Source organism: Pongo abelii, chromosome 23 (genome assembly GCF_028885655.2).
Source record: "Pongo abelii isolate AG06213 chromosome 23, NHGRI_mPonAbe1-v2.0_pri, whole genome shotgun sequence".
Taxonomy (NCBI): Eukaryota; Metazoa; Chordata; class Mammalia; order Primates; family Hominidae; genus Pongo; species Pongo abelii.
This window is the reverse complement of record NC_085929.1, coordinates 47,550,152-47,562,634: the sequence shown is the minus strand read 5'-3', so window position 1 is coordinate 47,562,634 and position 12,483 is coordinate 47,550,152. Positions and strand designations below refer to the sequence as shown.

The 12,483-nt window shown below is 47.3% G+C and overlaps 1 pseudogene; it reads left to right on the top strand.

Annotated features, from left to right (window-relative positions):
- Positions 1-10,086: 10,086 nt before the first annotated feature.
- On the top strand, positions 10,087-11,524 carry LOC100443495 (actin, cytoplasmic 1-like; annotated as a pseudogene).
- The last annotated feature ends 959 nt before the right edge of the window (positions 11,525-12,483 follow it).

Below are 12,483 nucleotides of genomic sequence, written 5' to 3'. Positions count from 1 at the left end.
ATATATGAAAATCCCAAAGTGCTGAGATTACAGGGATTTTATATATATATATACTACTAAAAATACAAAAAAGTTAGCTGGACATGGTGGCGCATGCCTGTAATCCCAGCTACTCTGGAGGCCAAGGTACAAGAATTGCTTGAACCCAGGAGGTAGAGGTTGCAGTGAGCTGAGAGATCATACCACTGCACTCCAGCCAGGGTGACAGAGTGAGACCCTGTTTCAAAAAAAAGAAAAGAAAAATAGATCACGCCTGTAATCCCAGCACTGTGGGAATAAAATATGTATATATTCTTTTTGACACGGAGTCTCACTCTGTTGCCCAGCTGGAGTGCAGTGGTGCAGTCTCTGCTCACTGCAACATCCACCTCCTGGGTTCAAGTGATTCTTGTGCCTCAGCCTCCCAAGTACCTGGGACTACAAGTGTGCACCACCACGCCCAGCTAATTTTTGTATTTTTTATAGAGATGGGATTTCACCATGTTGGCCAGGCTGGTCTCGAACTCCTGACCTCACATGATCTACCCACCTCAGCCTGCCAAAGTGCGGGGATTACAGGCGTGAGCCACCGTGCATGGCCTACGTACCATAGATTTTATCACAGCTAGACAACAACAACAAAAACTGTGGAACGGTCTTACAATGATGGGATATTATGCAGTCAATTGAAAATGAGTAGGCAGATATATACTACCATAGAAAGATGTCTATGTATTACTAAGGACAAAAAGCATATGGGTGAATAGCAGGTATAGAATGTCTCTATTTTTACAAATATAATTATTAATAATAATGGGTTAGACCGGGCACGGTGGCTAATGCCTGTAATCCCAGCACTTTGGGAGGCTGAGGCCGGAGGATCATGAGGTCAGGAGTTTGAGACCAGCCTGGCCAACATAGTGAAACCCTGTCTCTACTAAAATTACAAAAATTAGCCCGGCATGGTGGTGCGTGCCTGTAGTCCCAGCCTACTCGGGAGGCTGACGCAGGAGAATCACTTGAACCCGAGAGGCAGAGGTTGTGGTGACCCGAGATTGCACCACTGCACTCCAACCTGGGCAACACAGTGAGACTCTGTCTCAAAAAAATAAATAAATAAATAAAATAAAAAAAAATAAATAAAGGGTGAGGGCCAGGCACGGTGGCTCACACCTGTAATCCCAGCACTTTGGGAGGCTGAGGCAGGAGGATCACGAGGTCAGGAGATTGAGACCATCCTGGCTAACACAGGTGAAACCCCGTCTCTACTAAAAACACAAAAAATTATCTGGGCGTGCTGGCACGTGCCTGTAGTCCCAGCTACTTGGGAGGCTGAGGCAGGAGAATGGCGTGAACCCGGGAGGCGGAGCGTGCAGTGAGCCGAGATCGCGCCACTGCACTCCAGCCTGGGTGACAAAGCAAGACTCTGTCTCAAAAAATAAAAATAAAATATAAATAAATAAATAAATAAATAAAGGGTTAGAAGCTGATGGAGTATGCACCAAACTGTTAGCAGTACTGGGGTGAGAGAAGTGTTATGGGGAGTGTTTATTGTACATTACAAATTTTTATGATGTTTGAAGTCAAAACTAGAAAGTATTTTTTCTAAAAAAACATTCAGGCTGGGCGCAGTGGATCATGCCTGTAATCCTAGCACTTTGGGAGGCCGAGGCAGGTGGATTGCTTGAGCTCAGGAGTTCGAGACCAGCCTGGGCAACACAGTGAAACCCGTCTCTACTAAAATACAAAATAATAATAATAATAATAAGTTAGTCGACATGGTGCCGTGCACCTGTAGTCCCAGCTACTCAGGAGGCTGAGACAGGAGAATTGCTTGATCCTGGGAGGCAGAGGTTGCAGTGAGCTGAGATCATACCACTGAACTCCAGCCTGGGTGACAGAGTGATACTCCGTCTCAAAAAACAAAAACAAAAACACCTTCAATGTCTCCTCTTTGCTGTTAGGATAAAGTTTCAATTGCAGGGAATGGTACATGCTTACCTACCTTATTTCTCTGAACTTCCCTCCCGGCAGCCAAGTGGAATTATTTCTATTTTTCTGGTGCCATGATCTCTCTGTTGTTGGGACATTCACACATATACTCCTTCTGTCTGAAACACCACTGCAATCCTTTCTTTACCCACAAATTCCTGATCACCCTGCAGGTCTCAACTAACATATTCCTTTTTCTATAAAGCGCCCCCCGCCCTGATCCCTCTGAGCCCTAGTTACACACTCCTCTTGTGCCCTCTCTGGCAAATACCCTGTACTTATTTTACTATTTATTTATTTTTATTTAATTATTTTTTAATTTTTTAATTAATTAATTAATTAATTTCTTTATTTTTTGAGATGGAGTCTCACTCTGTTGCCCAGACTGGAGTACAGTGGTGCAATCTCAGTTCACTGCAACCTCTGACTCCCTGATTCAAGCGATTCTCCTGCCTCAGCCTCCCAAGTAGCTGAGACTACAGGCGCATGCCACCACGCCCAGCTAATTTTTTTGTAGTTTCCGTAGAGATGAGGTTTCACCATATTAGCCATGATGGTCTTGATCTCCTGACCTCATGATCCGTCCCCCTTAGCCTCCCAAAGTGCTGGGATTACAGGCTAGAGCCACCGTGCCCAGCCTTTTTTATTTTTATTTTTTGAGACAGAATCTCACTCTGTCACCCAGGCTGGAGTGCAGGGGCACGATCTCAGCTCACTACAACCTCTGCTTACCGGGTTCAAGCAATTCTCCTGCCTCAGCCTCCCGAGTACCTGGGATTACAGGGGCCCACCACCATGCCCAGCTAATTTTTGTATTTTTAGTAGAGATGGGGTTTCACCATGTTGGCCAGTCTGGTCTCCAACTCCTGACCTCAGGTGATCCTCCTGCCTCAGCCTCCCAGAGTGCTGGGATTACAGGCACGAGCCACTGTGCCTGGCCTTCTTTTGTTATTATTATTTTTTATTTGTTCATTTATTTATTTATTTTTTGAGATGGAGTCTCCCTCTGTTGCCCAGGCTGGAATGCAGTGGCGTGATCTTGGCTCACTTGCAAGCTCCGCCTCCCAGGTTCATGCCATTCTCCTGCCTCAGCCTCCCGAGTAGCTGAGACAACAGGCGCCCGCCACCACGCCTGGCTATTTTTTTTGTATTTTTATTAGAGACAGGGTTTCACCGTGTTAGCCAGGATGGTCTAGATCTCCTGACCTCGTGATCCACCTGCCTTAGCCTCCCAAAGTGCTGGGATTACAGGCATGAGCCACCGTGCCTGGCTATTATTATTATTTTAATAGAGACAGCTCTCAGTATGTTGTCCAGGCTGGTCTCCAACTCCTGGCCTCAAGCGATCCTCCTGCCTCAGCCTCCCAAAGTGCTGGGATTATAGGTGTGAGCCACCATTCCCAGCCTATCCTGTACTTTTGAATCACCTACATTACACATCATATTATAGGTGCCTGGGTCCTTGTCAGCCTTTCCTGCACAGCAGGGAAGGTGACCATGTCGTCCATCTCTCTTTCCCAGCTCCTAATTTAAGACCTGATGAAGAGGGACTCAACCCAAACTTATTGTTCAGATGAATATATACCATTGATTTGTGAATCTGGTCAGGGTTAGTGGATCCCCACCTGCCCCAACCTCATCTATGCTACTACAGCAACAAAGGCTTTCTGGCCCTGAAAAGGACTTGATCTAGCTTACTTGTCCATCAGGGTGCCAGTCAACCTCTCTCTTCTGGAATCTCAGATAGCTTGATTGGATTCTTTATAATTACACCAGAAATAGAGTAAGTGTTTACTCTGGGAAACGAGCTCTAAAGGAAATGAAATGTCCTTCATGAGGCCCCAAACTGAAGCAAAAGGAAGGTTGGAACGGAGGTCTTCCAGCATGATATCCAGGACTCTTTCTACAGAACCCTTACTACTTTCTTTGGGCAGGAGGCAGTTCTTATGCTTCCTCAAGACCCTAGCACCTAGGACAGGAACTGGGACAGAATTCATAGCCAATGAGTGTTTATTGAATGAATAAAGGAAGAGGGAAGTTCTGTACATAAACATGCTCACAAACACACACTCACATGCACACAATATCTTTTCCATAGAATTTAAAAACAGAGTGGCAAACCCACAAAAACAGCCACAGAACTTGTGACTTTCCATATCATTAGGCATGATTGTGCCACCATCAGGAATGAAATGCACCAGCGGAACCAGAGGTAACCAAGGATCTTGCACTCTTTAAAAAAAGAAATTGTTTTTATAGAGACAGGATCTCACTCTGTTGCCCAGACTAGAGTGCAGTGGTGCGATCATGCCTCACTGCAGCCTCCAATTCCTGGGCTCAAGTGATCCTTCCCACTCAGCCTCACTGCAGGTGTGCAGTGCCATACCCAGCTAATTTTTTTTTTTTTTTGAGACAGTGTTTCATTCTGTGGCTCAGGCTGGAGTGCAGTGGCACCATGCTGGTTCATTGCAACCTCCAAGTCCCCGGCGCAGCTGATCCTCCCGCCTCAGCCTCCCAAGTAGCTGGGATGACAGGTCTGTGCCACCATGCCCAGCTTATTTTTCTGTTTTTAGCAGAGACTTTAAACCAGAGGGAGAGTAAGTCTTTGTACTCATTAATGAAGGACATTTCACTTGCTTTAGAGCTCCATGTTGCCCAGGCTGGTCTTGAGCTCCTGGGCTCAAGCGATCTGTCCACCTCAGCCTCCCAAAGTGCTGGGATTACAGGCATGAGCCACTGCACCCAGCCAAATTTTTGTATTTTTTGTAGTGACAGGGTCTCGCTGTGTTACCCAGGCTGGTCTCGAACTTCTGGCCTCAAGCCATCCTCCTGCCTCAGCCTCCCAAAGTGCTGGAATTACAGGCATGAGCCCCTATGCCTGGCCAGAACTTGCAGTCTTTATACCCCAACCCAACCCTTATGAAGCCTCTTCTCTGTGCCCAGCACTGTGCTGGGTACTACGAATTCAAAGATGGAGTACACACTGTTCCTGCCCTGGTGACACATCATCTACTTGGAGAGAAGCTCATAGAAATAAATAGTTACTGGCCAGAGTGGTGGGGCTCCCTCAAGGCAAACATGGATGGATAATGCATGAGCATAAGCACCTGTCACATTGGTGCCTAAATGCTGCTCACCATGGGTAGAGCATCGTGTGCCCAGGCAGGAGAGGACACTGAAAAGGTGGGCCCAGCCAGACCACAGAGGGCCATGGGTACGATGCTGGGAAGTTTGGGCTGACACCTGGGTCCTGCTTTTTGTTTGGAATATGTGGTCTTTTTTTTTTTTTTTTTTTTTTTTTTTTGAGACAGTCTCACTCTGTCACCCAGGCTGGAGTGCAGTGGTGCGATCTCAGTTCACTGCTACCTCTGCCTCCTGGGCTCAAGCGATTCTCCTGCCTCAGCCTCCTGAGCAGCTAGGACTACAGGCATGCACCACCATGCCCAGCTAATTTTTGTATTTTTAGTAGAGACAGGGTTTCACCATGTTGGCCAGGCTGATCTTGAACTCCTGACCTCAGGTTATCCACCCGCCTCGGGCTCCCAAAGTGCTGGGATTACAGGTGTGAGCCACCATGCCCGGCCCTAGAATATGTGGTCATCTTATATATCAATTAGCACATCTGTACAGTAATTCAGTGGAATATTAAAATATGTTAACAGTATTATAAACAAAAGCCCAATTGACTTCACAATTAGAAAATTAGAAAAAAATACCTAAAATTTGGTCCTTTATATTCTTTTTTTTTCTTTTCTTTTCTTTTTTTTTTTTGAGACATGGTTTCACTCGTGTTGCCCAGTCTGGAGTGCAATGGCGTGATCTCGGCTCACTGCAACCTCCGCCTCCCAGGCTGAAGGGATTCTCCGGCCTCAGCCTCCCAAATAGCTGGGATTACAGGCATGTGCCATGACACCCAGCTAACTTTTTTGTATTTTTAGTAGAGACAGGGTTTCTCCATGTTGGTCAGGCTGGTCTCAAACTCCCGACCTCAGGTGATCTGCCTGCCTCTGCCTCCCAAAGTGTGCGGATTACAGGCATGAGCCACCGTACCCAGCCTAGTCCTTTATATTCTAAAAGGATTCTCCAAAGGATGGCAAAAGAAACTGATATGCAAATAAGATTTTTTTGATGCCTTGTACCCCCTAAGCTGATGCCATGTGTGGTAACTATAGCCACAATGTGTGGACCTATCAGACTGTGACTCTACCTAAAGGATCTCAAAATAGCTCTGCTCTGCTCTCTGCAGCAGGCAAGCGTCTGCTCTATTCGGCAGTAGCTCATTCTTTACTATTGTTGCTATGTGACAAACTATTGGCTCTCAGTGTTAATCCAAGCCTGCCAGAGAAGGAGGGTGGGCAGAAGGCTTTGGGAGAAGCATCTTTTCTAGAATGTAATGTAACAAACAGGTCTTGAGCATTTCTTAGGTAAATGGCCCTGAAGATACAAATATCTGGTTCAGTTCAATGAACATGAATTAACCCCTATGTGGCAGACACTGTGTTGGGCAGCAGGGAATACAAGAATAAATGAAACTCACCTGGTTTCTGTCTTCAGTTGTTCGCTATCTAGTAGGAGAGTCAGACTCATAAATAGGAAACAGCAAGCTCATGTGAGAGATGCAATGATAGAGGCTTGGGTGATGTATGGACATTCAGAGAGTGCTCCAGATGAGTTCAGCAGTGGGCATGGTGATGTGCCCATGGGACACCCATATGGAGATCATGCATGGACAGCTGGACAAACAAGACCACAGGAAAATCAGACTCAGTCCATGTCCTTGAGGGTCTTACTATCTAGTGAAACAGAAATGTAAACACAATAAAACAATAGATCAATGACAGCATTTTTTTTTTTCAGACGGAGTATTCCTCTGTCACCAGGCTGGAGTGCAGTGGCACGATCTCGGCTCACTGCAACCTCTGCCTCCTGGGTTCAAACGATTCTCCTGCCTCAGCCTCCCGAGTAGCTGGGATTACAGGCATGCGCCACCACACCCAGATAATGTTTGTGTTTTTAGTAGAGACGGGGTTTCACCATGTTGGCCAGGCTGGTCTCGATCTCCTAACCTCGTGATCCGCCCGCCTCGGCCTCCCAAAGTGCTGGGATTACAGGCGTGAGCCACTGTACCTGGCCCAGTGACAGAACTTTGTAGTGGAAGTTAACACAGAGGTTCACACAAAGATGATGGTATAACTACCACGGCCTGGAAATGCTGATGTTTCTCTAGGAGACAGCCTAGGAGCTGAATTATTTTATTTATTTATTTATTTTTGAGACAGAGTCTTGCTTTGTTGCCCAGGCTGGAGTGCAGTGGCTTGATCTCGGCTCACTGCAACCTCCGCCTCCCGGGTTCAAGCGATTCTCCTGCCTCACCCTCCTGAGTAGCTGGGATTATAGGTGCCTGCCACCATGCCTGGCTAATTTTTTGTATTTTTAGTAGAGACGGGGGTTTCACCATGTGAACCAGGACGGTCTTGAGCTCCTGACCTCGTGATCCACCCGCTTGACCTCCCAAAGTGCTGGGATTACAGGCGTGAGCCACCGCACCCCACCAGGAGTTGAGTCTTGAATGATTCCGAGTGGTTTTCCTGGGCAAAAGGAAGAAGCCTGTGTGAAATAATTGGACAACTGCTTGGCTCTGCAGTCCAGGCACAAGTAAGGGGGACATGGCCAGGGCTGGCACAGCAAATCCGTAAAGCCCAGCACCTGGACAAAGGGCACTGGTGATGTGGCTTACAAGAGAGGGGAATGTATGGCACTGCCTGGTGATGTAAGACTTTGGGGGTATCGAGGTTGCTAGAGGCATACAAGACAGCAAGCCTTGGCCAAGCATGGTGGCTCATGCCTGTAGTCCCAGCACTTTGGGAGGCCAAGGTGGGAGGATCATTTAAGCCAGTGGTTTGAGACCAGTCTGGGCAACACAGCAGGACCTCATCTCTACAAAAAATTAGAAAATTAGCCAGGCTTGGTGGCGCATGCATACCTGTAGTCCCAGCTACTTGGGAGACTAAGGAGAGAGGATCACTAGAGCCCAGGACTTCAAGCCTGCAATGAGCTGTGATTGTGCCACTGCACTATAGCCTAGATGACATAGTGAGACCCCTGTTTCATAAAAAGAAAAAAAAAAAAAAAAGACAGCAAGGCTTCACCGTTCCATGCTCCTCCAACCTGACAAACATCATATTCCATATGGGGTGCCAAGACTACAGGGCTTCAGGTGCATCTCCATGAGACACAAGAGGAATGCCTGCCTTGTCTTCCTCCTTGCAGCCTCACTGAAGGTTGATCTTTTGTACTACTTTGATTCATTTTGCATAAATCAAAGTAAATGCAATTTCAAATCAAATCCAAATCAGTACTTCGGTTTAAATTCTTGAACCTCAGTTAAATTCTGTGCTTTGACCTAGCTCAGCTTTCTTGGTAACAGAAACAGACTCTTGAAAAGGCTGATGAAATCATTGTTGCTGCTGACAAATTTGTACAAAAACCAGTAGAGATATTCATTAAGTGATTTATTTATTTATCAAAAATGTATTGAGGCCAGGCACGGTGGCTCACACCTATAAAGCCAGCACTTCGGGAGGCTGAGGCAGGAGGATTGCGTGAGCCCGGGAGTTTGAGACCAGCCTGGGCAACATAATGAGACCCTATCTCCACTAAAAAATAATTAGCCAAGTGTGGTGGTGCTTGTAGTCCCAGCTACTCAGGAGGCTGAGGTGGGAGGATTGCTTGAGTCCAGGAGGTCCAGGCTGCAATGAGCCATGACTGCACCACTGCACTCCAGACTGGACAACAGAGTGAGACTTTGTCTCAAAAACAAAAAAAAAAGTATTGAAGCGGCACCTTATGTGGCAAACAAAGGGTGTGTTTATTTAATCTATAGAGGTCTTGTAAATTGATAAGAAAAAAAAGGGAAAAAAATAGGCAACACCTTCCAAAACAATAAGCAGTTGTAGCTGACTAACCCTAAGGAGAATCCTAATAATTCCCACCTCCTAGTGTCCACATCCTTGTGTGATCCCCTCACTTTGCATGTGGGCAGAACCTATGACCCACTTCTAATGAATATGGCAAAGGTGGTGGGCTGTCACTTCCAGATTATATCATGTTATAGAAGACTCTATGTTAGCAGATTGAATCAGTAGATTCTCCTTGCTGGCTTGATGAAATAACCCACATGTTGAGGAAGCCTACATGGCAAGGAACTCTGGGTGGCCTCTAGAATTTGCCAGAGGCCTCCTGCCAACAATAAAAAGCCAGGGCCCTCAGCCACACAGCCACAGCGAAATGAATTCTGCCAATAATCTGCATGAGCTTGGAAGCAGATTCTTCCCCATTGGAGCCTCCAGATGACAATGTAGCCCAGTCCATACCTTGACTGCAGCCCTGGAAGACCCTGGGCAGAGGACCTGGCTAAGTTATGCCTGGACTCCTGACCCACAGAAACTGTGAGATAAGGCCCCAGCACAGTGGCTTACACCTGTAATCCCAGCACTTTGGGATGCTTGAGCCTAGGAGTTTGAGACCAGCCTGGGCAACAAAGTTGAACTCCCCACCCACCTCACCTCTTTTTTTTTTTTTTTTTTTGAGACAGGGTCTCACTCTGTCACCCAGGTTTGAGTGCAGTGGAATGTTTATAGCTCACTGCAACCTCCGCCTCCCAGGTTCAAGCAATTCTTTAACCTCAGCCTCCCATGTAGCTGTGTCTACAGGCTTGAGCCACAAACACCTAGCTAATTTTTGTATTTTCTGTAGAAACGAGGTTTTGCCATGTTGGCCAGGCTTGTCTTAACTCCTGAGCTCAAAGCAATCTGCCTGCCTCGGCCTCCCAAAGTGCTGGGATTTGCCTTGTTGGCCAGGCTTGTCTTGAACTCCTGAGCTGAAAGCGATCCACATGCCTCAGCCTCCAAAAGTGCTGGGATTACAGGCATGAACCACCATACCTGGCTGGGCATGGTGGCGTGTATATGTGGTCCCAGGGAGCTTGAGGATCGCTTGAACCCAGGAGGTTGAGGCTGCAGGGAGCCCTGCACTCCAGTGTGGGCAACAGAGTAAACGCTGTCTCAAAAAAAAAAAAAAAAAAAAAGGAGACCGCGTCCGCTCCGCAAGCACAGAGCCTCACCCTCGCCGCTTGGCTGCCTGTCCACACCCCCAGCCAGCTCACCATGGACGATGATATCGCTGCGCTCCTTGTTGACAACGGCTCTGGCATGTGCAAGGCCGGCTTCACGGGCGACGATGTCCCCTGGGCCATCTTCCCTTCCATCATGGGGTGCACCAGGTCATGACGGTGGGTGTAGGTCAGAAGGACTCCTATGTGGGCAACGAGGCCCAGAGCAAGAGAGGCATCCTGACCCTGAAGTACCCCATTGAGCATGGCATCATCACCAGCTGGACGACATGGAGAAGATCTGGCACCATATCTACAACAAGCTGCGTGTGGCTCTCGAGGACCACCCTGTGCTGCTGACTGAGGCCCCCCTGAACCCCAAAGCCAACCGCGAGAAGATGACCCAGATCATGTTTGAGGCCTTCAACACCCCAGCCATGTACGTGGCCATCCAGGCCGTGCTGCCCCTGTACGCCTCTGTCCGTACCGCCCATGTACAAGGGGTATGCCCTCCCCCATGCCATCCTGCCTCTGGACCTGGCTGGCTGGGACCTGACTCACTACCTCATGAAGATCCTCACTGAGCACGGCTACAGCTTCACACCACGGCCGAGCGGGGAAATCGTGCGTGACATCAAGAAGCTGTGTTACGTTGCCCTGGACTTCGAGCAGGAGATGGCCATGGTGGCCTCCAGCTCCTCCCTGGAGAAGAACTACAAGCTGCTGGATGGCCAGGTCATCACCATCGGCAATGAGTGGTTCCACTGCCCCGAGGTGCTCTTCCAGCCTTCCTTCCTGGGCATGGAATCCTGTGGCATCCACAAAACTACCTTCAACTACATCATGAAGTGTGACGTGGACATCTGCAAAGACCTGTACACCAACACAGTGCTGTCTGGTGGCACTACCATGTACCCTGGCATCACCAACAGGATACAGAAGAAGATCACCACCCTAGCGCCCAGCATGATGAAGATCAAGATCATTGCTCCTCCCAAGCGCAAGTACTCTGTGTGCATCAGTGGCTCCGTCCTGGCCTCGCTGTCTACCTTCCAGCAGATGTGGATCAGCAAGCAGAATTATGACCAGTCCGGCCCCTCCATCATCCATGAATGCTTCTAGGTGGACTGTGACTTAGCTGCATTACACACTTTCTTGACAAAACCTAACGCACAGGAAACAAGGTAAGATTGGCATGGCTTTATTTTTGTTGTTGTTGTTTTGTTTTGGGCTTTTTTTGACTTGACTCAGGATTTAAAAACTGGAACAGTGAAGGTGACAGCAGTTGGTTGGAGCGAGCATCCTCCAAAGTTCTACGATGTGGCCGAGGACTTTGATTGTACATTGCTCTTTTTTTAATAGTCATTCCAAATATCGTGAGATGCATTGTTACAGGAAGCCCCTTGCCCTCCTAAAAGCCACCCCACTTCTCTCTAAGGAGAATGGCCTGGTCCTTTCCCTAGTCCACACAGGTGAGGTGATAGCATTGCTTTCATGTAAATTATGTAATGCAAAATTTTTTAAATCTTCGCCTTAATTTTTTTATTTTGTTTTATTTTGAATGATCAGCCTTCATGCCCCGCCTTTTTTGTCCCCTAACTTGAGATGTATGAAGGCTTTTGGTCTCCCTGGGAGTGGGTGGAGGCAGCCAGGGCTTACCTGTACACTGACCTGAGACCAAGTTGAATAAAAGTGCACACCTTAAAGAAAAAAAAAAAAGGCAGAGGCTCTGCCCTCATGACCTAATCAACCTGACCACCTCCCAGAGCCCCACCTCCTAATATCATCACCTTGGTGACTAGATTTCAACATGATTTTTGGAGGAACATATACATTCAAACCCTGGCAATCATACACACAGGGCATATATGAAATATAATAAGTACAATTTAAAGATAAAGCCAACATTTGTGTAATCATTACCCAGGCCATGAAATAAAATATAGCCAGTCTTAGCAGACCAGCTCCCAACTGTGTGGCCTTCCCATATACCCTTTGCTTCCCTGAAGATGTAACCACTACACTGACTCCCATCACCATTATTCCCTTTCCTTTTGGCAATCCAGCCACATTGATGTGTAAAGCTGTGATTTGTTCATTTTATTGCTGTGCGATTTCCACTATATTAATAAACCACAATTTAGTTTTCCACTTTACTATGAACAAACATTCGAGGTCCCCCCCTTTCTTATTTTTAGAGACAGGGTCTCACTGTGTTTGTTGCTCAGGCTGGAATGCAGTGGTGAGATCATAGCTCACTGTAGCCTCGAACTCCTGGGCTCAAGCGGTCCTCCCACCTCAGCTTCCTGAGTAGCTGGGACCACAGGTGCATGCCACCAAGCCCAGCTAGGTTTTCCATTTTAGTTCTATTAGAAATACTTCTGCTCTAAACAATAATTTAT